At 39.9% G+C, this 24,374-nt stretch overlaps 1 long non-coding RNA gene across 3 annotated transcripts in view; it reads right to left on the reverse strand.

The window, feature by feature from the left end:
* The window catches only part of LOC130541447 (uncharacterized), a 69,883-nt gene that overhangs the window by 14,388 nt on the left and 31,121 nt on the right, over nucleotides 1–24,374 (reverse strand). For 2 of the 3 annotated variants that reach the window (XR_008955503.2, XR_008955504.2), the window contains exons 2-3: nucleotides 571–719; nucleotides 36–175 (exon numbers count right to left, since the gene is read on the reverse strand). This is a non-coding gene — a long non-coding RNA (uncharacterized LOC130541447). The remainder of the gene's footprint in view (nucleotides 1–35; nucleotides 176–570; nucleotides 720–24,374) is intronic. The other variant, XR_010112075.1, reaches the window with a different exon arrangement.

A 24,374-nucleotide genomic window follows, 5' to 3' on the forward strand; every position in this document is an offset into this window, starting at 1 on the left:
GCATGTCCTAGAGGTCTGAAGGCAAAAATGCATACCTCTCTTGACAGAGCAAATTCTTCAGGTTCCAATCAGTTTGTGGAAGATTCACTCTGACAGCCAGTGACCTCAGGGTAGAGAAGTGGTTCTGAGCCCATTAAAATTCATGTTCAGAGCCTGATGGATCACATGGGAACTGCTGTAACAGAAATTATTCCTGAGGTCACATGGTGTGTTAACTCCTTACTCCTCATCACAGTAATGATGGCTCAGACAAACCATCATGGACTCAATGAATCCTCAGCTGGAGAAAAATATCTAGGAAAGGGACCTCAAGGTGTCTAACATATAAAACAAGGAAGAGAAGCAAATATTGACAGAAATCTGAAAATATTGCCTTTTCAGTAGTAAAGACAACACTCAGATATTCTGTGGTCAAGTAGGGAATTGGAAGGTAATAAAAGAAGGAGGAAAGGAAGAAGAAATGGAGGGAAGGAGAGAGGAAGGGAGGGAAGGAGAGAAGGAAGGAAGGGAGGGAGGGAGGAAGGGAGGGAGAGAAAAGGGCAAGAAAGAAAACTTTCACCAAACTGATACCTGTCAGATAAAAGAGATTGGGGCCATAAATTTCTCCCGGCATTTCTAATGGGATTTTAATACAGCATTTGGCCATCATCTTTTTTTCATTCCTGTAATGACATACATGCCCAAAGTGTAGCCATGGAGCCTCTGAACTCTGTATATTTCTGTAATACACAAAGAAAACAGCTGTCACATCCATTTTAAGGAACTTTTAAATACATTACAGTGAGGTCTACAGGCTCCGAATCCAAAGGGAAAGGCACAAAGTCTGTCTGTACATCATCTGTGATGGGCCTGAAATCCAGCCAAGGTAGAGTTTTTTTTTAAATAATAAAATAAAATGCTGTGTTTTTTTTAAAGGAACATTATATTTTTAAACTGGAAATAATTGTATTTTGTGTCTTATATGGCATCTGAAAGTGATTTAGTAGAACAATGTGGTTTCTGATTGGTATTTGAATTGGTTCCAGAACATTTTTCATAATAACCGTCTTAAAGATCCCAATTATCTGATCCTCTTTCCCCCCTTCACATGGTTTCATAGGAGCTTTCCAGAGAGAAAGAGAAACCTGCAGAGGCAGGCAAGCCAACTCACATCTAGCTAAACAGTGTGTGCCTGCTAGGCCCAAAGGAAAAGGCCTGCTTGTTATTTTGAGTTGTCCAGGATGCATTTATGACTCAATAAAGGAGGCCTTGGCATTACCAGAATAATTACTTACTAAAACAAGCCTATGAAACCAAAATGTTGCCTCAACTAAAAGGCAAACAGAGAACATTCTTTTTCTTTTAGTGTTAACATGTAAACCTAGTGAAGTGTATTTAGATTTCTATAAAATCAGCTCTGGGTGCAAAAGGGATGGTTGATTTACCAGGTGGACAGCATCACCAATGCCCCGGGGTTACAAAGGGGCTAAGGGGAAGTGGTCCTGTCAAATATGAAAGGATGCTCATCCATAATGGACCCGGCCTTGCTTGTCACAGGCAGAAATTATGGCTTGGTGGTGAAGAAGCAGACTCCGGAGTCTGACAGTGGGATCTGAGGCTGCACCACCGTAAGCAGTGTGATGTCGGCAGTGACCCAAACTCTCTGTGTCTCATCTGCATGGTGGAGATAATGTCATATCTGTTTTATGGGATCATTGAAAAAAATGAATAAAATAATACATGTGAACGGCTTCTTAGAACAACACATGGTATAGAATATGGCACACAATGGTAGCTCTGATGTTTACAAATAATGGGATCCATTATTGTAACAAAAGTAACTTTCATTTTTTACATATATTAGTAATAAGCATAAAATTTTTAAATATTGTTAATTCCGCCTTTTATTCTTTCATTTGAAATGTTTTTATTTCATTTCATTTTTAATTGACAAATAACTATATAAATATGAGGTGCAATGTGATGTTTTCATATATACATGCATCGTAGAATGACTAAATCTACCTATTTAGCATATCCATTACCTCATGTACTTATCATTTTTGTGTGGTAAGAACATTTAAAATCTACTCTTTTTGCAGTTTTGAAATATGCAACCTGTAGTCACCATGCTGTACAATAGGTTACTAAAACTTATTCCTTCTGTCTAACTCAAACTTTATACCCTTTGACCAACATCTCCCCTTTCTCCATCACCCCTCCCATCCCCACCAGCCTCTGGTAACCACCATTCTACTCTCTATTTCTTGGAGTTTGACTTTTTTGTGACAACATGGATGAACCTGGAGGACATTATGCTAAGTGAAATGAGCCAGACACAGAAAAACAAATACTACATGAGCTCACTTACATGTGGAATCTAAAAAAGAATAAATATTTTTGGAACACTAAGTGTCAGCACATAGTGTCTGACACTATGCTAAGCATTTCAAATAGTGTGTCCTGCTTAATCCTCTCAAGGTAAAATTCCTATCCAACCTCTGGTAAGTGGAGAACTAGAAATAGGGTTGCCAGATTTAGCAAATAAAAATACAAGATAGCTAGTTAAATATGTATTTCAAACAATAAATATTTCTTTAGAATAAGCATGTCTGAAGGGTCGCAAGGGATAGACTTACATATCTTACAACCCTAACTAGAAACCAAGATCCCAGATCTATTTCATCCAAAGCCCATCCTCTTTCTACCCTCACTACACTAAAATACAGACAGAATATAACTTATTCTTTGTATATTTCTTTCTTTAGTGACATGGTTTGGCTGTGTCCCCACCCAAGTCTCATTTTGAATAATATCCCCCATAATTCCCACGTGCTGTGGAAGGAACCTGATGGGAGATAATTGAATCATGGGGACGGTTTCCCCCATACTGTTCTCGTGGTAGTGAATAAGTCTCACAAGATCTGATGGTTTTATAAGGGGTTTCCCCTTTTTCTTGGCTCTCATTCTCTCTTGCCTGCCACCATGTAAGATGTGCCTTTTGCCTTCCACCATGATTGTGAGGCCTCTCCAGCCACGTGGAACTGTGAATCCATTAAACCTCTTTTCTTTATAAATTACCCAATCTTGGGTATGTCTTTATCAGCAGCATGAAAAGGGACTAATATACCTAGTATTTTTTCCCAAACAAGAAGTTTCTTCAGGAAGAAATATATTGTTCATAAATTGCATTTGGTTATCAACTATCAGGGAAAGTAAAATGCTGAGGGCAAGTAAGATAAACCATTGCAGCTGGCTAAAGGGCTGCCACTTCAAGAGCTGTCACATCAAATCTTTGTTTTCCTGAAATTATGATCTTAGGACATGTCAGCAATTACTAAAAGCTTTTAAACACAAAGTATCCAAATAATATTATATGTTGAGAAAAAATATTTTTGCATCACAACTTACAGCTATAAATTTTACTTTAAAATATTTTAAAATTTTTTTCTCAATGATAAAAATCAACAATCTGACTCACTCATTCAACAAATATTATTGGTTGTCTATGTCAAGGCACTATATAGATGCTAAATAAGCCAAACAAACACCATCCTTGGCCTCATGGATTTACACTCTAGTGAAGGAGCATAAGATAATTAAATAAGCACAAACACAAATGCATAGTCACAACCATCACAAGATCTATGGAAAAGTACATGAAGAGATGAGCCTAATAGTGGGACTTGAGTTCAGAGAGGGCTTCCAGGAAGTGGTTATACCTGAGCTGAGACCTGAACAATGAGCAGGATTTAACCAGAAAGTATTAATGGGAGGGTTAATAGCACATGCAAAGATGCCCTGGGATAAAGGAGCATGGCAAGGATGAGGAACTGAAAGATTTATTCAGCTGATGTGGAGCAATGAGGCATGGGCAGTATTGTGGATAGATGAGACAGAAGATATGACATATTAATTATGGTAGACTTGCCTGCAGCAACAAATAGACCCCATAATAGCTTATAATAAGTATGTATTTCTTTCTCATATAACCTTCCAAGAAACCACAGGTCAAGGATGGTAATGAAAGATCCTTGGGGATCCACTTCAGAGATTCATGCTGATACTACTCCTTATCTTCAAGATGTGGCTTTCAAAGTCATGAGTATTGCCATCGAAGTCACCTGGCAAGATCATGAGTAATGCACACTGAAGGTATTTATGGGCTAGGTACTAACAATAAGGGAATCTGGAAACTGTAAACTATCTGTCACAGGAACAAGAGGAATAGGCATTACTGAACAGCTTGCAATCTCTACCATAAGCAGGTAGAGCCAGATGATGCAGCATCTTATAGCCCTCAGTGAGGAATTTTGCTTTTATCCAAGACCAAAAGAAATCCACTGAAGGGATTTAAATAAAGAAGAGGGGCATGATCAGATTTGTATTTTGAAAAGGTAAATCTGGCAACAAATTGGAGAATATATTAGAAGTGTGTCAGAGTGGTTTTAGGGAGATCAGTTGGGAAGATATCATGGCAATTCAGGCAAGACATCATGGTAGCATGGAACAGAGTAGTTGGTGGTGCTAGAAATAGAGAGAAGTAGATACACAGACGTAGTAACGCCATACAACAAAGCATTGGCTAAGCAGCAACAGGCAAATAGATAATACGTCTGTTTTCTTTGTTGCACTATTTTCTACTTCTTGTTATCCCCTAGCTCTCCTTAGTTTCTTTTGCACCACTAGGGTTCTTGGTCACCATCAGTAACAGTGAAGATATAAAAATTATGATAAAAATTTCTGAAATTTGGAAAAAGTTATCAGAAGGGCACTGAGGGCCTCTAGATAGACTCTCTAGGGTATGAATCGATTCAGCACAGCCCGACTTTAAAAAAAAATATTATACACGTAAAACAAAGTTAAAAATTTTTAAAAGAACAATGGAATGCACATCAGACAGGGAGTCAGAAAATAGAACTTGTATGTTAATTTTTTATTGTTTTCCTGTACTGAAAATGAGGGCAATAAAACTGTATATGCTATCTATTGGGATTTGGTGGTTGTGAGGAGCAAATGCCATAGAGATCATGTATACTGAGGTCCACAGTGGTTCATGTTAATAGTGTTCGAAACTCCCTAGTGTTTGAAGTTTCTATAATTGCTTTTCAAACTATTTAAGGAGATATTCATCAAAGTATTGGCACATAAAACAAAGAAGTGTATGTTCAAAAGTCTGTTTATTCTTTTCTTGCTTTTACTGCAACCTAATATACCAGTAAACAAAAGTTATTTGCCTAGTATAAAGGACTAAACAAACACAAGGTATCTATATACTGAATATCTAAATTTACTAACCATCTACTCAGCTCTCTCCAGTGACTCCCTGGATCTATAAAGAATGAAGTTTCTAAATTCCACAAAGCCTTCCATGACCTGACTCAGGCTAGCCTTCTTGTATACTTGGTCTCCATTCTGCAGACCCTTGCTTTCCTCATTACCATATTTCTGTCCCTTTATTCTCCTTGGAATCACTTCCCTGTTGTTAGTTCAATAAACATCTATTCAACTTCCAAGATTCAGTTCAAGCACTGCTTTCTCTGTAATCACCCAACAAGATACTGGGCACTAGAACAGGAAGGCCAGAATCCTTACTTCCTCACCTTTGCACTTTGAAGTGCAAAGCAGTTTAATTGGAGAGTTGAGAGTTTGGTTGTTTTTACTGGTGTAAAAGAGGGAGACTACTCAACCCTCTGGTTGAAAATGATCTTTCTCAAGGCTACTGAATTTGGTTTTCCCCTTCATCACCTAACAAGCTAAAAATAGTAAGAGGGAACACATTAAATAGTATGCATTATTCCAAGAAACATATGAGTGTGCACATATATACATATACATATTCACACACACACACACACCCTTCACCACAATCCTATCTGGGGGGGTACTATTATCACCATCTCTATTTTACAGATGAAGAAACTGAGGCACTGAGAGGCTAACAAACTTGTCCAGAGTCACAAAGCTAGTAAGTAGCTGAGCCATAATTCAAACTCAGGCCTTCTGACTCCAGACTCCATGCTCTTTAACCCCACTATGCTACCTCTTTCTAATGTACTAAGTGCTGAATAATGTGCTATACTCTGCTCCTAACCAGGCTGTCCCCATTCCAGTTATTGCATTGTTTTCTCCAGAAGAATGTTCACTGACAACACTCTGTCGAAATTACTCCAAGAATTACCACTCACTTGGCCCGCAGTTATTAAAGCAAGGCTAGTAAGATAATCCCAGATGGGTGGGAGAACTGGAAAATTCCACAACAAACTGTGCAGTCAGCTAGAGCCTTGTCCAAAAGGAGCAGGTTGCTGCCACATAGTTGCTCTGTCAGGATGATGAATTCCAGAGCTCTTCAAAGTGCAAAGGTGAGGAAGTAAGGATTCTGGCCTTCCTGTTCTAGTGCCCAGTATCTTGTTGGGTGATTACAGAGAAAGCAGTGCTTGAACTGAATCTTGGAAGTTGAATAGATGTTTATTGAACTAACAACAGGGAAGTGATTCCAAGGAGAATAAAGGGACAGAAATATGGTAATGAGGAAAGCAAGGGTCTGCAGAATGGAGACCAAGTATACAAGAAGGCTAGCCTGAGTCAGGTCATGGAAGGCTTTGTGGAATTTAGAAACTTCATTCTTTATAGATCCAGGGAGTCACTGGAGAGAGCTGAGTAGATGGTTAGTAAATTTAGAATACCAGAGAAGGTATCAGGAGTAGGGGAAAGATTATAGTTTCAGCTTTGGACTTTATGAGTTTGAGATACTCGTAGCACATTGACTACAGGTGTTCTGTGGACACATGGAAATAAATGCTATCGTTCAGAAGAGACACGTGGACTGGAAACAGATTTGGGAGACAACCCCAGTTAGCTAGTAGTTAAAGCTCTGAGCATAAATAAATTTCCTAGATGAATATATAAGAGATGGAAATAAGATAGAAATCGTAACCCTGAGGAATAGCCCACCTCTGAGAACGGAGGACAGATGAAAGATGAGGCTGGTGAGTGGCAACAAGTCAGGAGAATCACATGAACACGGCATTAGAGACGCCAAGGGAGGAAAGAACATTATTCAAAAGGGCGTGGGCAAAAATGTCAGCTATCTCAGAGGGGTCAAATGAGGTGAGGGCTGAAAAACCCTCCCTATTTCAATGGAGTGGCAGGGCCACCTCCTAACTACAGGGGGTAAAAAGTGAACATGAGGTTAGGAAGTAAAATGAAAGCAGGTAGAGAGGACTCTTCAGTGGAATGAAAGACAGAGATAGCAACGTGGCAACCAGTCTGTGTTCTGTTCCTCAGTGTTTCTCCAAGAGCCTGGGAGGTGGCACTAAATCATGTAGCCCTTGTTTCTCTGACAGCCTTTTAGAAAAGATCAGGGTTATAGACAACCCCCAGCCCCTAGTTGTTGCAGTCTCATTTTGGAGTCTGGTAATCAATTTTTTAGGTTCTTTCCCAAATCTCTAAACTGAGTAACTTGATACACTAGAGCCTCTTTGGGGACTCATTTATCTAATATATAACAAGAACATATGAATGTCCCAAAATGCAGGTTTTATGAGTATTGGGGGGCACAGAGCCACTAATTGAACTGAGTCTTTTACCACTGTCATAAAATCCAGGTGATTTCACAGGTTGAAGGGGATTTTCATTTATTATTTTTATTTTCCTCTTGGGTTTGTTAGTACGCTTTTTCATAATAATCATGCAATCTCAGGAGCATTATTTAAGATGAGACTGTTCAAAAGACCTCAACTCTGTACAGATTTCCCCCACTTGCCTTTCACCATGTTTAAAACTCCACTGTTTGTTATCCTGATCTCTCCCCTTACATTTTGTGTGATCTTGGATGTGTACCTTAAATTCTTAGGCCTCAGTGGCCTCATCTGTTCAGAAAGGGCACTGGACAAGATGCTCAATAAAACCATGCATTATTCTACATCAGGGGTTGACAAACATCCTATAAAAAGCCAGATAATAAACACTTTCAGCTTTGCAAGCCATATGGTCTCTAACGCAACTACTCATCTCTGTCCTGATAACCCTGAAGCAGCCACAGACAATATGTAAACAAATGATCATGACTGTGTTCCAATAAAACTTTATTTACAAAAACAGATGGTAGGCTGGATTTGGCCTGTGGGCTATAGTTTGCCAACAACTTTACTAAACCTTAAAATTAAGTCCTTCAGTATACAAAGTTGGACCCCTCAGAATGACCTATTAAAATATTCATAGCCTAGGAAAGGCTAACTATTCAGCTACTGCCAGTCATTATGTGGCATGAGTCACTAAATGAGAAGAGCAAATGAGAAGACCAAAAAATGTAAGGTTTACTATTTTATCAGTAAACAATCTGGTTTCTCAAAAGGTAGGTGAGAAAAAATTACCAAAAATATAGTTAAACTTAGGAATTCAGTTTGATCCATAATATAAACAGTCTATTTTAAGAAGTATTTAACATATTTTTTGTTAAAAAAAATTCTAATTTCTTTGAAAGCCTTTCAGCGTTGGGTTAAAGGCAGTGATACATGAATGAACAAGGAAGAGGAGTATGACTGGTGGGAACTCAAAGTCCATAAAGGAAGAGTCAGGGATCTCAGGAGCAACGTCCCCCTCCCTGTGTCTCTGGGGTACCATCTTTGTCAATACAGGTGCTGCCTGCCTCACTGGCATACAACAGCTGAGGTCTGTGGTCAGTTTAACTTTCCATCTAGTAGGTCTTAGCTTGGGCTTGGCAGGGCTCAGCAGTGACCCTTGGCTGGCTCTGCCTCACCTCAGCTCCTATTGGTGTTAGAGACCCTTATGAGGTTTGGCTGTGACTATCATTAAGCCCTAGTTCGAGGGTTCTGCCTTGCAACTCCTGCTACAGAATTGTTTCACCCTCCCCAATACAGTGACACCCACTTTGCCAAGTTTCCTAACCAGATTTCCAGTTCTTTCTGGAATTTGTCTGTGCACAAGGGAACCAAGCATGCCTCAGGAAAGGATGACCTCAGAGTTTCTTCTGCCTGAGCTCACTACATTCTCTGGTTGATCTGACTGTGACCCAGGTTAGTTTAAGGCAGCCTGTAAGCTGGCCACCTCCCAAGCCCTAACCGGCTTCTTGGAGCTTACTATTTACCTTATAGTAAATGGGGAGAGAGATGTTCGATTGCTTCACTGATTTACTCTCCCACCTGCTTTATCTCACAATCCCTAGAGCCAAAAGAGGGGCGGGCTTTTCTTTTACTACCCTCTGCGGCCATGGAGCTCGCCTGGGGATTGTAGCAGAAGAGTCATCTTCTCTATGCTAGAGGGGTGTTCTCAGAGAACAAGCACTTCAAGCTAAGTTGTTCATATGCCAAAGGAGCAAATAATTTATTTGGAACAAACTTTCTCAACAATGCCTGGCTGCCTCTCAAGCCTATTGTTTTGTTCAAAATCTATCTTGTATGTTAGAATCTGACTAATTCCTATCTATCTGGTTGAATTCCTTATAAAACAAATTATAGTTTTCTCCCAGGCTAACAGATAGATGAATGAATTTGAAGCACTGGGATGAAGATCTTATATTCCAAGAGATAGAACGAGGAGCACATATTTCCAAAATATATCATTACCAATTAATTGGCAATTCATTCTAAATTCATTCAGTAGTTCTTTCCACAAAGACAGCTGAATAAAGGGAGTCTCTTAAGAGAACTAAGCTCAGGATGGATGGTAGTAATGCAGAGAGAGAGAACAGCACACAGAAGCAGTTTGGTGATATGCCAAGGGAGACATGCTGGATCTCCAGAGAGAAGAGGAGGAAAGCTGTAGAACGCATTTTGCAGTGTGTCTAGGACCCACATAGCCAAATATTACAGTGGGAGAAAAGGAGCTGAAGCATGAATCAGTCTGCAATCCAGCAAAAGATTTTGAGGAGAGGACTGAAGTAACGAGCTAGGGCAGCAATTTTGCATTTTATAAGGACTAGAACTTAGAGTCAGTCGTTTTGGTTAACGGTGTCGGAGGACATAGAACCTTGTTCAGAAATAGGTCAAATGTATTCAGTTGATTGTCCATGTGTGATCCTTTGGACTATGGGACCAGGCTTAAAATTTAGGAGATGATGATAGTGGGCGGTCCAATAGAATGCTCCAAGAAGAATTAACAAGAACACCTCAAGAGAAACTGACTTTAAAATCTTTACTAACTAGATAGTTTATATTTGATTAAAAGAGGGATAATTGCTTATAATCAGAAATGTATACCTGCAGTCTAAATGCCATTTTGCTACCTACAAAGCCATGGAAAATTAATAGGCAATTTACTCTTGACTTGGAAGAGCATTATATAATTTTAAAAGTGTATTTTTTTCTTAATTGTGTCATCCCATCGCTGATATCAGCATTTGTTGAGCATCACTGACTAGAAAAGAGATGGAAGTTAGTAAAACAAGCCAACCTAGCATTAAATTGTTCCTCTGAGAGTAGAATATGTTCTTCATTTATTGACTATGCATAGGATTTACAAAATAATCCCAGGCACTTGGGGATACAGAATAAAGATTACTGATTCCTGCCGGAGCCCCAGAGGGCAAGGCTGCAGTGAGCTGAGATCCCGATGCTGCACTCTAGCCCAGAGTAATAGAGTGAGACCCTGGGTCAAAAAAAAAAAATGTACTGATTCCTATCCCCAATGAGATTATGGTCTAATGGGAAATAAATGAAACATAAAAAATCAACACAAATACACACAAATGTACACAGCAATTACAAGAAGGAGGTGACTGTATGGAATCAAGAATTAGGCTGATTAGTTGGGGAATGGTTAGGTAAACCTCAAAAGATGTATAAAGGAAATAGGGATATAGTATGAAGGTTGTTATCAATGTACTTTTAGAGAAAATTTTAGTTTTATGACACTCCTTAATGTCTAAACCTGTAGCATGTAATCTCCAGCATCTAAGAAAGTTTATTTCTAAGACTTACCACCTAATACCCCAAATAACCACAAAGTTTAAAGATATGTTACCAACCTCATGAACTGCTATTTCTCTAATTAAAAAAAAAAATCTAAATTACATATCACAGAGCTTGCTATGGTATATTAGTAGATATATGTATGAAGACATACATATACCAACTCAGACTTGTCAGGTATCAGCAGTTGTGGTATGGATAGTATAGGATTTCCCTCTGTATCCCATCAATACTTCCTTTTGCCCTGCCTCCCTTTACCATTACAATGAACATTCCAATGAGCATGCGTTTGCGCACTGGGACAGCTGCAGAAAATCATATACTGCGGCCGGGCGCGGTGGCTCACGCCTGTAATCCCAGCACTTTGGGAGGCTGAGGCGGGCAGATCACGAGGTCAGGAGATCGAGACCATCCTGGCTAACATGGTGAAACACCGTCTCCACTAAAAATACAAAAAAAAAAAAAAAAAAAAATCAGCCGGGCGTGGTGGCGGGCGCCTGTAGTCCCAGCTACTCGGGAGGCTGAGGCAGGAGGATTGCTTGAACCTGGGAGGCGGAGCTTGCAGTGAGCCAAGATCACGCCACTGCACTCCAGCCTGGGCAACAGAGCGAGACTCCATCTCAAAAAAAAAAAAAGAAAAGAAAAGAAAATCATATACTGCAACCTATTTAGAAGCCTGATGTGAACATGGTTTTAACTGTCTTCTGCCTTGAATCTTCTTTTCTGTTTCTCCAGGCCAAAGGAATTGGGAGAAGGATCGTCAATCCATGACGTGGCTTGTTTTAATAACTTCCATCTCTTTACTAGTCAGTGATGCTTAAGAGATGCTGATATCAGGAATGGGATGACACAATTAGGAAAAACAATACACTTCTAATGTATTTCTGATCATAATTATGTCCTCAAGACAAAATTTCCATAAAGGAAGAAATTAAGAGCAGAGACAGTGAGAAAGCATATCCTTTGTCCAAGGGGTGAGCCAGAAGACATATCCCATTAGGAAAATAATGAACCAGAAATAAAAAAGCATTAATACAAAAGAATCTAGAAAAAGCTTGGAAGGGCTCCGGAATTCTACAGGCTGTGGCAGTCATTTGCCTTGCCAAAAACCCGCCCAGCTGTTCTTTAAAAAAGAAACAAAAAAAGCCCATAGGGACCAAAAACATTGGCTAATAATTTTTGAATCCATCTCCAAAATTTATTCATCTCTGCCAAGGTCAGGTTTGGTCACCGCATGACTGGAGGTCTGGGCATGCTATTCCCAGTTTTATTTTTACAGTAGTTATGGAGCCCTTTATATTTTCAAGGGCCCTCCTGTCACTTATTACCCACCCATCCAGACCACCCACTCACACTCCCACACACAATATGTCCAGACACACCCACAAATACCCAGATTCTTTCAACCTTATGGTGGTTCAGGCTATAGGAATACTGTTTGCTCCGAACGACTTTGCTTTACATACTTGGAATTTTCCAAAATAAATCTGTTTCCCTCTCTGGGGACCAATCTGTGGATGTTACCACTAGGCAAACATTTATGGAGCACCTACTGTGTGTAAGGCACAGATGAATGTGTGGGCTAAAAGAAACTCACCAGGAGGCAGAGAAGTCCCAGAGTTCCACTCTGCTGAGGAGGCATGTGTGTGTGTGTGTGTGTGTGTGTGACAGAGAGACTGTGTGTGTGAGACAGAGAGTGTGTGTGAGAAAGTGTGTGTGTGTGTGTGTGTGTGTGTGTGCGCTTAGGGTTGTATATCTGAATCAAGAAAAATTTTCTTCCTGCCACCCACGTTTCCCCTTCCCACCTTCCTTTCTCTTCTCCTTGGTTCATTTTTTTCTCTCTAGTTCTTCATCTTGTGTAAGTATAGGTCTCTATTGTCTCCATCCCTCCCCTGTCTTTTTTTCTGCTAAGACAAAACCACCCTAGAATTTCTGTCTGACATGGAGGCTATCACTGTGCTTTTCTCACTTCCTTAAAAACCTTCATGAGGGTAAGTTGCTGTGGCCATACAAATCCTACAAACATAAAAGGAGGGAAAAATGCTTGTCCCAACTCATAAAAACTGGCTCTGAGGACACTACATTCCTCCACATCCTACACATTGGTGTCTGCCTATCGGAAAGACCAGGAAGGAGGTGCTCCCACTGCTGCTGTGCGGTGCAGAACGCTGACTGCAGTGTGGACTCACAGCCTTCCCAAACCTCCCTGAGCCCTGACCCCTTAAGATAATTTATGAGGTGTCAGGATATTCTGACCACAAGGTCGGAATAGAATGGTTTTTACACGTCAGCTGCCATGAAAGAGAAACAATTTAATTCTGTTTCACTCTGGCACTGTCTGTTTTCACAATGAACAGGGGATTTGGGTCGCCTTGAGATTATTTGTCTAAGCACAGACCAAGACTGCTGCTAAGACTTGAGATGTCTGATTTCCACTCTGGCTTCCTTCTCCTTTCTTCCCAGATAGAGAGGGAGGCACTTGCCTTTCCTATTGTACCAAAATGGGACCGGAGTCCATTTCACCCAAGCAACTGCTGTGTGCTGGTGAATAAAGCAGATTTCTTATGTCACTTCCATCCTCTTTTAGTGGGAAAGAGTGGTTTGAGTAAGGAAGGGGTATGAGAGAGTCCTCTCCTAAATTCAGCAGACCCCGTGGTCTCTGCCAAATCGTGGTCTTGAGTCTGAAGCAGTGTTTCCCTTGGCTTGGAAGCTCAGCCTCCTGGCTCCTCTTGAAGCTACAGAACCATAGACATTCCGCTGAGTAGCCTGAAGCTCTGCCTGCCAGGAAAACCCAATGTCTCCTTGGAGAAATCTCAGAGTAGGAGTGCAGCTTCACCCAGCAGCCAAGAAGACAATCTCAAGGCAAGTCGGCTTTCCCAGGACCTCCCCCGACAACCCTCTCCTCTAAGCCAGACTGGGAAGGTCATCTGAGAATCACAATTTGACATATGATTTCACTATAAAACACTCACCCAGGAAGCTCACATAATAGGAAGGGGTCCCTGGATTCCTGAGCCTAGAAGCAACAGGCCTTTTGGGATGGTTCATGTGGTCTTCTTTGCTAAACTCATCTTCTGGGATCTGGCCACATGTCAGGCACTAGAAATATGTTTTATCAATATTTTAAAATGTAAATGGAATGAAGTAAATCTCTACACAGATAGGTAATCATCTTTAAGAAATATTAAGTGAAAAAGAAAGGATACGACACAGAATAATATGGTGCCATGTGTATAAAAAGAGGCAGCTAGATAGTAAAATATACTTAATTAGACATAACTTAGGAAAACAGAAAGAGCTTGTTTGAGAGTCTGTCTTTAGAAAAGAGAACTAGAAGCCTGGGGGGATAGGAATTCAAATGATTTTCTTCTCACTACATTTTGGGGGGTATTTTTCAAACTTTTTTTTAACCAAAAACTCATGCTACAATTTTCAATTTAATTAATAAAGTAAAACCCCAGATAAGGTAAAGGGAAAGGAGGAGTAAGATGGAAAGCAAATAATTTTAGCTTAATGCCAGGCCAGCCAATTCTCAAAAAACCTCTCCCCTCAATTAAAGCAACAAATTCTTGGTGGGAAGAGTAAATGAGCTATTTTGTAAATGACCTCTTTGAGTTCCCTTAATAGTAGTACTTAAGTGCTTTTGGAAGAATTCCTTACTTTCATGTGGGTGAGAAGATTACTCCCCCCACAAAAAAAAATCAGTCAATGGGATAGAGGCTCCTATAATTTAACATCCAATAAGCCTCAGTTTCAAACAAAGTGCTGACTCAAACTGGTTTGCTTGCCCTTCTGCTCTTGTCAGAGTTTCTAAAGTTTCTTCTCTCTACTATTGTCCCAGTTATAATTATCTTTCCCATTTCCAGACAATGTTATTTATCCAAGCCAGGGAGATGTATAGGAAAGAGCATTGACTCCTAGGTAAAATAGCATATGGTACTACTCTGTCTCTGTATTAACATGGAAAATCATTTCATCTCTCTGGGCTTCAGTTTCCTCATCTGTAAAGAGAAAGATTTGAATGAGATACATTACCTTAAAATGCCTTAAATATTATAAGTCTCTAATTCTATGAAAATACAGTTATTAGGCTGCGTGCAGATGGAGAATGGAACATTCTGCAAGCTTGTCATGGAGTTCCACAGTTCCATCTGACCATTAGGCAGACGCATATATGAAAGTACCTTCTGAATTAATAATTATGAATAATTGGGCTGCTGTCCCAAAGATAAGACTTCACCACTAGACCACAAAAACAAGATTCTGAAAGTCCATTCTGCCTTGCCATATGACAAACAGAAGAAACTACTACATTATAAACTAAGTTTCAGAGGTATCCTGATATTGCCCCAAGACCTTGGAATGGATGGCCCACTGCTCCATTCATTATCTGAGAGGCAGAGCTTGCCACTGAGTGATACATCCCTGCTTAGACAAGAAATGCCACCAAAATGAAGGTCCCTCTTCCCATTCTCCATCCCATTGCAGGTGTCTGGAATATCAGAAGGTATTTCTTCTATGTCAGTGAAAGACAATGTACTCTGATAGAGCAGCCTAGTAGTGCTATTATGGTCCAGGTGCACCAGAAAGCCCAGTGACATGGTGAGAAAGAGAAAAAAAGGACTGCCAGGACAGTAGTGCCCATTAACCCATGCTATTCTCAGAGGTGATGACCTAAGAACTCAGTGGGTAAGCAGCCAACCTGAAACATGTCTGATTATTATTTTGCAAATTTCTTCTCCTCCAACATGTTTCCATTCAAAATATAACTGATTCTCATTTCTTTCCCCAAACATTGCAATTTATCATTGCCATGTGTGTCCTTTTCTCCTCAACCCTATAACACCGTCTTGATTGGTCTTCTTTATTAGCTATATTTTTACCATTTATAACCTTGCCATGGCTTCAGTATTCTAAGATGCTAGGTAAAACACAGACACTAGACAGATAATATAGTCCAGGGGTTAAGAACATGAACTGTGGAGCTAGAATATCTGGGTTGAATTCCAGCTCTGGCCTTGACAATATGGCAGCTAGAGTGGATCACTGGTGGCCAGTAGCTTTGAACCTGCTGCTCATGAGCCTGTATGTCCCCACCCAAGAGCTGTTGGACCAGGCTCTGCTCTGTCACAAGAAGGTTGTTGATCATTTAGAGAATTCAAACGATGAAAGGCTCCTTGATAAAATATCCAAAAATGAGCTAGATTGGTGAAGGCTCTAGTTGGTAGTAATTTAATAAAATTGTTTCAAGTGAATAAAAAGGAAAAACTTATGGCTTCCAGGTTTTAAATACTTGGCTGTGGTTCTGAAATTGATCCAAGTTTATTAGCCATTGAATAGGTTAAGGAAAAGTGGTTGAAGAAGCCATGACCATCAAAAGCAGAGATATTGACAAGGAACTATGCCTTTCTCCCATGAAGCTGCACTGCTCCATGCTAACTGAAGATGCAATCACAGTGGCCCTAATAGACTGCAAACTGAAAAATAATTCTAAGAAAAGAGAGGCAGAGAAGAAATGAGCCAATAGATAAACTTCCATTGGATCAAGTCAGTTGTTTACCTACTCTCAGTGTAATCACCTTAGATGTTAAAAAGTCTCTTATGCTATCATTAAAGAGCTATGGATATGCACGATATTTTGCTGTTCAAATTGTTGCTCTAATACAACTTAATTACATACATTACTTGTTCAGAGTTCTTTGGTTTTTTTAGCTTCCTCATACAGCCTTAGCTTAATTGATATTTATTGTGAATTATGTAACTGTGGCTAAGACAGCTTCTTGATGAATTGGTAATGATTTCCAAAGAGTGCTTATATTTAAGAGTGAAGTATATAAATATTCAAATTTTCCCAAATCAATTTGTAATGAAAGAGATGTTATTAAAATTCTCAATATGATTATTTGAAAGGGCCAATCATTGTGCATAAATAACATTATTGGTAGAATGTAAGAAACCAACAAAAGAAAAAAAAATCATAGGTCTGCCATTTACTAGCTGTGTAAGCTTGGGGAAGTTCTTCACCTACCTGTACCAGTTTCCTCATGGAAAAAATGGGACAATAATAGACCCTACTTTGTAGAGCAGTCATAACAGTTAAATGACCATGGAGAAAGTCCTAAAAACAGCAGCTGACATGTTGTAAACACTATATATTAACATCATCATCATCGTCATCATCATCATCATCATCATCATCATCATTAGCGATGTGGAATATTAGATTATTCATATGGCCATTGACACACTGTGCTGGCTTCTTAAAAAGCGTGATAAGTCTACTTTTGAAACTTTCAGACCTTTCCAGAGTCCCTGTCTCACCTCTTTGTCATGACTGCAGTGAACTCTGTTTCTCCTTGTGCTGTGCCACATGTAATGTTCCATCCATCTTCAGTGACATGTTTACTTATTTACATGCCTATCCCTCACTTGTCCATATCTCCTCCTTTCAAAAAAATAAAGCTTGTCTTGTTCTTTAATTTTCAGTCATTCTCCTCTACTTTTCTGCTCAAAATTCTCCTGGTATTTAGATTAGAATACTAACAGAATATATGAAAGTTTGAAAGAAAGAGGCAAACCAACTGTAACTTTCCACAGGATGCTGTCTTCTTCCCCATCTTTGCTTCCTCAAGGCAAAATATTCCACACAGGTTTGCTCTCAGTTGAGGGAAATTAAGGAAGATATTTTTTGCCTGTGAAATGGATAAGGTGGTATAGCAGACAGTGTTCATTGTTTACGCAACATCCATTTTGCCCTCTTACTTGCTAATTAAACTCCAAACAGATTCAGGAAGCAAGCAGACATCTTATATTTTTGAAGAAGTTTAGCTCCTTCTCTGGCCCTACTTGCCACTCCATTTCCTCTGCCAGTGATCAGAAGTGGGCATGTAACCCAGACCTGGCTAATGAAACATAAGAGAAAGTATGCTAGAGAGTTGAGTGGAAGCAGCTTCTGGAAACTATTTCCTTTCTTTAAAAAAACGGAAAAAAAAAAAAAAGATCCTCAAAAGAAAAAAAACTTTTTCCCTCTGTCCCTAAATGTAATAATGTAATTAGGTGAGATGTGATCCTAGGAGCTATGACAGATCTCTTAGCATAATGAGGTACAAGTCTAAGGAACAAAAACCAACATACTTAAAATGGTAGTATAAAAAGAAACAAAGAATGGAGGACCTGGATGACATCAATGAGCCACTGTGACTGCCTTGGAAGAATCCATCTCCAGACTTCTTTTTGTAAAGTGTAAAGCTATGGTAATTTGGTCTTTGTTACTTGATAGCTGATTCTAACAAATACAAATGTGCATTTTCCAAGGACTGCTGAGTCCTTTGTATTAGCACATGCATTCATCCTTGAGCATCCCCTGTGAGTTTTAATAAATACATTTAATAAATAATTATTTAATATAAAGACCTTTTTATATTTCAAAGTACTATAAATTCCTATTTCATTTCTTCTTTATAGATTATTCTATTAAAAACTACTGGCCAAGCACAGTGGCTCATGCCTGTAATCCCAGCATTTTAGGAGGCAAAGGTGGGCAAATTACTTGAGGTCAGGAGTTCAAGACCAGCCTGGCCAACATGGTGAAACCTCATCTCTACTAAAAATATATATATACAAAAATTAGCCAGGTCGTGGTGGCACACACCTAGAGTCTCCGCTACTTGGGAGGCTGAGGCAGGAGAATTGCTTGAACCCAGGCGGTGGAGGTTGCAGTAAGCCAAGACCATACCACTACACTCCAGTCTGGCAACAAAGCAAGACACTGTCTCAAAAAAAAATGATTTATTACATGTATTTGTCTGTTTTCATGCTGCTACAAAGATGTACCCAAAACTGGGTAATATATAATGGAAAGAGGTTTAATCGACTCACAGTTCAGCATGTCTGGGGAGGCAGGGAAACTTACAATCATGGCAGAAGAGGAAGTGAACACATCCTTTTTCACAGGGTGGCAGGAGGGAGAAGAATGAGAATCAAGTGAAGGGGGAAGCCGCTTATAAAACCATCAGATCTTGTGAGAACTTCCTCACTATCACAAGAATAGCATGAGGGAAACCACCCCCATAATTCAATTAACTCCCACTGGGTCCCTCCCACCACATGTGGGGATTTTGGGAACTATAATTCAAGATGAGATTTGTGTGGGGACACAGCCAAATCATATAATTCCACTCTGGACCTTCCCAAATTTCATGTCCTCACATTTCAAAACACAATCATGGCTTTCCAACAGTCCCCCAAAATCTTAGCTCATGCTGGCATTAACCCAAAAGTCCAAGTCCAATGTCTCATCTGAGACAAGGCAAGTCCCTTCTGCCTATGAGCCTGTAAAGTCAAAAGCAAGCTAGTTGCTTCTTAGATACAATGGGGGTACAGGCATTGAGTAAATACACCCATTCCAAGTGGGAGAAATTGGCCAAAACAAAGGGTTTATAGGCCCTATGCAAGTCCAAAATCCAATGAGGCAGTCATTAAACCTTAAAGTTCCAAAATGATCTCCTTTGAAACCATGTCTCAAATCCAGGTCACACTGATACAAGAGGTGGGTTCCCATAGCCTTGGGCAGCTCCACTTCTGTAGCTTTGCAGGCTACAGCCTTCCTCCTGGCTGCTTTCATGGGCTGGCATTGAGCACCTGCAGCTTTTCCAGGTGCATGGTGCAAGCTGTCAGTGGATCTACCATTTTGGGGTCTGGAGGATGGTGGCCTTCTTCTCACAGCTCCACTAGGTAGTGCCCCAGTGGGGACTCTGTGTGGGGGATCTGACCCCACAGTTTCCTTCCACACTGCTCTAGCAGAGGTTCTTTACAAGAGCTCCACCCCTGCAGCAAACTTCTGCATGGACATCCAGGCATTTCCAAACATCCTCTGAAATATAGACAGAGGTTCCCAAACCTCAATTCTTGATTTCTATGCACCTGCAGACCCAACAGCACATGTAAACTGCCAATGCTTGGGGCTTACACCCTCTGAAGCAATGGCCTGAGATGTAGGTTGGCCCCTTTTAGCCACAGCTGGAGTTGAAGCAGCTGGGACACTGGGTACCAAGTCCTGAGGCTGCATGGAGCAGGTGGGCCCTGGGCCCAGCCCACAAAACCATTTTTTCCTCCTAGACCTCTGGGCCTGTGATGGGAGGGGCTGCCATGAAGGTCTCTGACATGCCCTGCAGACATTTTCCCCATTGTCTTGGTAATCAATATTCGGCTCCTCATAACTTATGCAAATTTCTGCAGCCATCTTCAATTTCTCCCCAGAAAATGAGGTTCCTTTTCTATTGCATTGTTAGGCTGCAAATTTCCCAAACTTTAATGCTCTGCTTCCTCTTGAATGCTTTGCCACTTAGAAATTTCTTCTGCCAGATACCCTAAGTCATCTCTCTCAAGTTCAAAGCCCACCGATCTTTAGGCAGGAGCAAAATACTGCCAGTCTCTTTGCCCAGCAAAAGTGACCTTTACTCTAGTTCCCAACAAGTTCCTCATCTCCATGTGAGACCACCTCAGCCTGGACTTCATTGTCTATATCACTATCAGCATTTTTGTCAAAGCCATTCAACAAGTCTCTAGGATGTTCCAAACTTTTCCACATCTTCCTGTCTTCTGAGCCCTCCAAGTCTCTAGGAAGTTTCAAACTTTCCCACATTTTCCTGTCTTATTCTGAGCCCTCCAAACGTTCCAACCTCTGCCTGTTACCCAGTTCCAAAATCACTTCTACATTTTCAGGTATTTTTACAGCAGCACCCCACTCTGTGCAGTACCAATTTACTGTATTAGTATATATACAGCAGCACTCTCATGCTGCTATAAGGACATACCTGAGACTGGGTAATTTATTATATAAACGAAAGATGTTTAACTGACTCACAGTTCAGCATGGCTGGGGAGGCCTCAGAAAACTTACAAACATGGCAGAAGGGGAAGCAAAGACATCCTTCTTCACAAGAAGGCAGGAAGGAGAAGAATGAGAATTCAGCGAAGGGGGAAGCCCCTTATAAAACCATCAGATCTTGTGAGAACTTACTCACTATCACAAGGATAGCATGGGGGAAACCACCCCCATGATTCAATTATCTCCCACCAGATCCCCCCAACCACATGTGGGGATTATGGGAACTACAATTCAAGATGAGATTTGGATGGGGACACAGCCAAACCATATTATCACATAAGCATTTTAATTATCTTATCTCAATTAACTTCCAAATTTTCACAAATGCAAAGTTATGTTTCATACTCTTAAATTATAAATTTAAAGTTTAATTACAACTTTGATTATTTCAACGTTTCTCCCCCAATATTTTTCATCTCTCCTAGAGAGGTTTTGGCTAAAAGCATGGATTTGGAGTTAGAGATACCCAAAGTCATATTTACTTGGCATGTAAATGGATAAATTACTTATTCCTTTCTGATACTTCATTTGCTTTTCTGAAAATAATATCTAGGTCCACTACCAAGGTGTGTTGAGATGACATAAGTAAGAGGCTTCACTAAACCTTGACACAGAGTGAAAACTCAAAAAATATAGAGAAAATGGAAAGAAGGAAGTGAGGGAGAGGAAGAGAAAAGCGAAAGAGAACAAAAGAAAACATGAAGAGAAGAAGAAGGATAGGCAAAAGAAAAAAGGGGAAAAGAAGTGGAAGAAGAGACAACAAAAAGAAGAAGGAGGAGAAGGAGGTAGGGGACAGAAAGAAAGGACAAAGCAGAATAGGGAAAAAAGAGGAAGAAGAACAAGAAGGTAAGAGGAAGAGAAAAATGATGATGATGCTGATGATGACAATGACAATTATGATGAGGAGGAGGATGTTTATTTTAATACAGGGATGAACACTGAGAAACAGAAAGGTTGAAGTGTGTTTTAAAGCCCAGACAAAACCCTAATTATCTGCAACTTAATGCAATGTGATTCTTCCCCAGAAAGCTTTGGTATTACACATGGTGACTCTCTCTTATGCAGTTTGAATCTGGCTATTCCAAATATTACTACAAAAAAATTACTATTTAGTTAAAGGAATATAAAACTTGGGTAATAATCCTCATATTTCAAAGAAATGGATGACTCATTAAGATTCCAGTGCAATCAAAGAACCTGGAGAAATCCCTGGAGTTAGTTTTAGTCAAATATGAGACACAGCTAAATTAAATGAGTAAAAAATAAAATAAGTGATTCACTGAGTTTCTTATATAATGACCAGATGCTCTCCTTCTTCAATAATGGCAGAACAAGAGGAAAGAGCCCCCTTTTTTTCCTGACATAAGAGAGAGGCCCTCTTGACAGTGAGGGCTGATAAAAGCCCCTTAGTTACCATCTCACTGGTTACAAGTCACTTCCTACAGAAAATTTAAAGCACAGTCAAGTGTGGGTAAAGGGCAGTGCAAATGAATATAGGTGGAGAACTAGAAAGATCTCTCAGAGGACTTTCTAGGCCAATGCTTTTGTACTGCAGTCAATTCTCATTTGTTTTCCATAATGGGGTATTGGGGGAGGGGGAAGTGAAAACTTTTTACTTCTGTAGGTTTGCTTGTGAGCATGAGTCTCTCTTTGTCTTCTAATCTCTCTGATGCTGACATGGGTCCTACATCTGTAGCATTCTCCTTCTTGCTATGAAAAACACATGCAGCCTTCCCTTCTGTCTGTCCTTCCTGATCCACTCTACTTATGGTTCTAGCTTTCATTAACATGCACTGAAGCCTGAGACTTTCTGAATTTTCCAAGTGCCATAATTCTACTAGCCTCCCCTACATTTTAGGTTGCATTATCACTAGCAACCATTTCTCAGATACATTCATAGATATTGTTGCTAGTTCTCACCTTCCTTCTACAAAGTTAGAGTTTAAACTAATGCTATCCCTTTATCATCATCACTGTAACCTTCACCCTCTAGCTCAGATGCCATTACCTTTGCATTTAAGATTTCACTTTGGAATCTTGTTACCTTGCATCACAATTCCAGTAGAATGACTTAACCCAAAAAAGGCAAAAAAAAAAAAAAAAAAAAAAAGGAAACTCTTGCATTGGCCTGAATTAATAATGGAGAAAGGGGAGAAGTCTAATCTTTCCAGTGCAGAAGATGTGTGCATTGTTTGTTGTGAGTAGCCCTTGGGGAGGGAAAGATTTCAAGTTCAGCATTTATGTGGCACATTTTTCAATTAGACAATATACTGTATGGTATTTCCCTTCCTCCCCCAACCCCGTCTCTTTTATTACCACATGACTTCATCTCCCCGTGTGACTGACAAAGCCCATTGGGCTCAACACTGATAAAAAACATCTGTGGGAGAAAAATTGCAATTTAGAAAACAATTAAGTACATCATTTTCTATTCATTTAGTTGGCTAGAGAATCTTTCAAAGAGGTAACTTGATCTACAATGATCATGGATTAAAGGACACGCAGATCTGTTTTCTCCAGGCTGTAGTGTGGAGGAATGCATCCTAACTCAGAGGGCTACATGTAGACATACACCTCTAAGTTGCAAGTTTTAAAAAAGAATAAACTACTGAGAGTTTCTCTATGTTTCTGATGTCTTCTGATTTTTAAGACATTCTTCTATTCTTATTGAATTTGTGAGAACTTAAGAGCTTCCTTAAAGGATGTGTATTTCCCTCAGTCAAATGCTCACCATATGCTCATTTGTTATGGGAACTCTGTAAGTGAACCTTGGCTTACTGTTACAGACCCTATCTGAAAGACTGAGGGGTGGGGTGTGTGTGCACGTGTGTGTGTATGCTGACTTTCCCTTTCATTTTTTCCTCACTAGTTCTGTGAGAACCCATGAGTCCATTACTCTGAGCTCAGAATCTTTATGAACCATGGCCTTATTTTTTATCTGCAAAATCTTAAAGAAAAAATTTTAATACCAACAGGATTGATTCTGGGTGTCTCCTCCCTGGCCAGAAGCATATGTCTAGGTAAAGATTATAACCACCGCTCTCACTTACTGAGTATCTACTATAGAAGAGTCACTGTAATTCACACCTTGATTAAAATATCTCAGTTATTTGTCACATCAATCTCATTAAGTAGGTGTTGCCATTCCCATATTTTACAGAAGAGAAATTGATAATCCTCCTATTTTAAGCACTAAAATGCTTACCCACAGAAAGCAAGAATGATTTGAACTCATATTTCTCAGCTTCTTAAGTTCAGGCTCTAAATAACAAATCCAGAAAATTAGCAGCTAGGAAATAAACTCTAAAAAGTCTGAGCCATTGATAAGTCTGAAATGAAAGTTTTTTGCCACATTTAAATAAGGAACATATACAAAGTAACTACTTAGTACCTGGCCCAAGGTAGTTCTTTAGTGAAACCATCTCTACCCATTCCCTGCCTCTTACCTTTTCTCAAACTTCATAGTGCACATAAGATTTTCATGTACAATAGGCCGGGCACGGTGGCTCACGCCTGTAGTCCCAGCACTTTGGGAGGCCAAGGCAAGTGGATCACCTGAGGTCAGAAGTTCGAAA

This window comes from Pan paniscus, chromosome 1 (assembly GCF_029289425.2).
Source record: "Pan paniscus chromosome 1, NHGRI_mPanPan1-v2.0_pri, whole genome shotgun sequence".
Taxonomy (NCBI): Eukaryota; Metazoa; Chordata; class Mammalia; order Primates; family Hominidae; genus Pan; species Pan paniscus.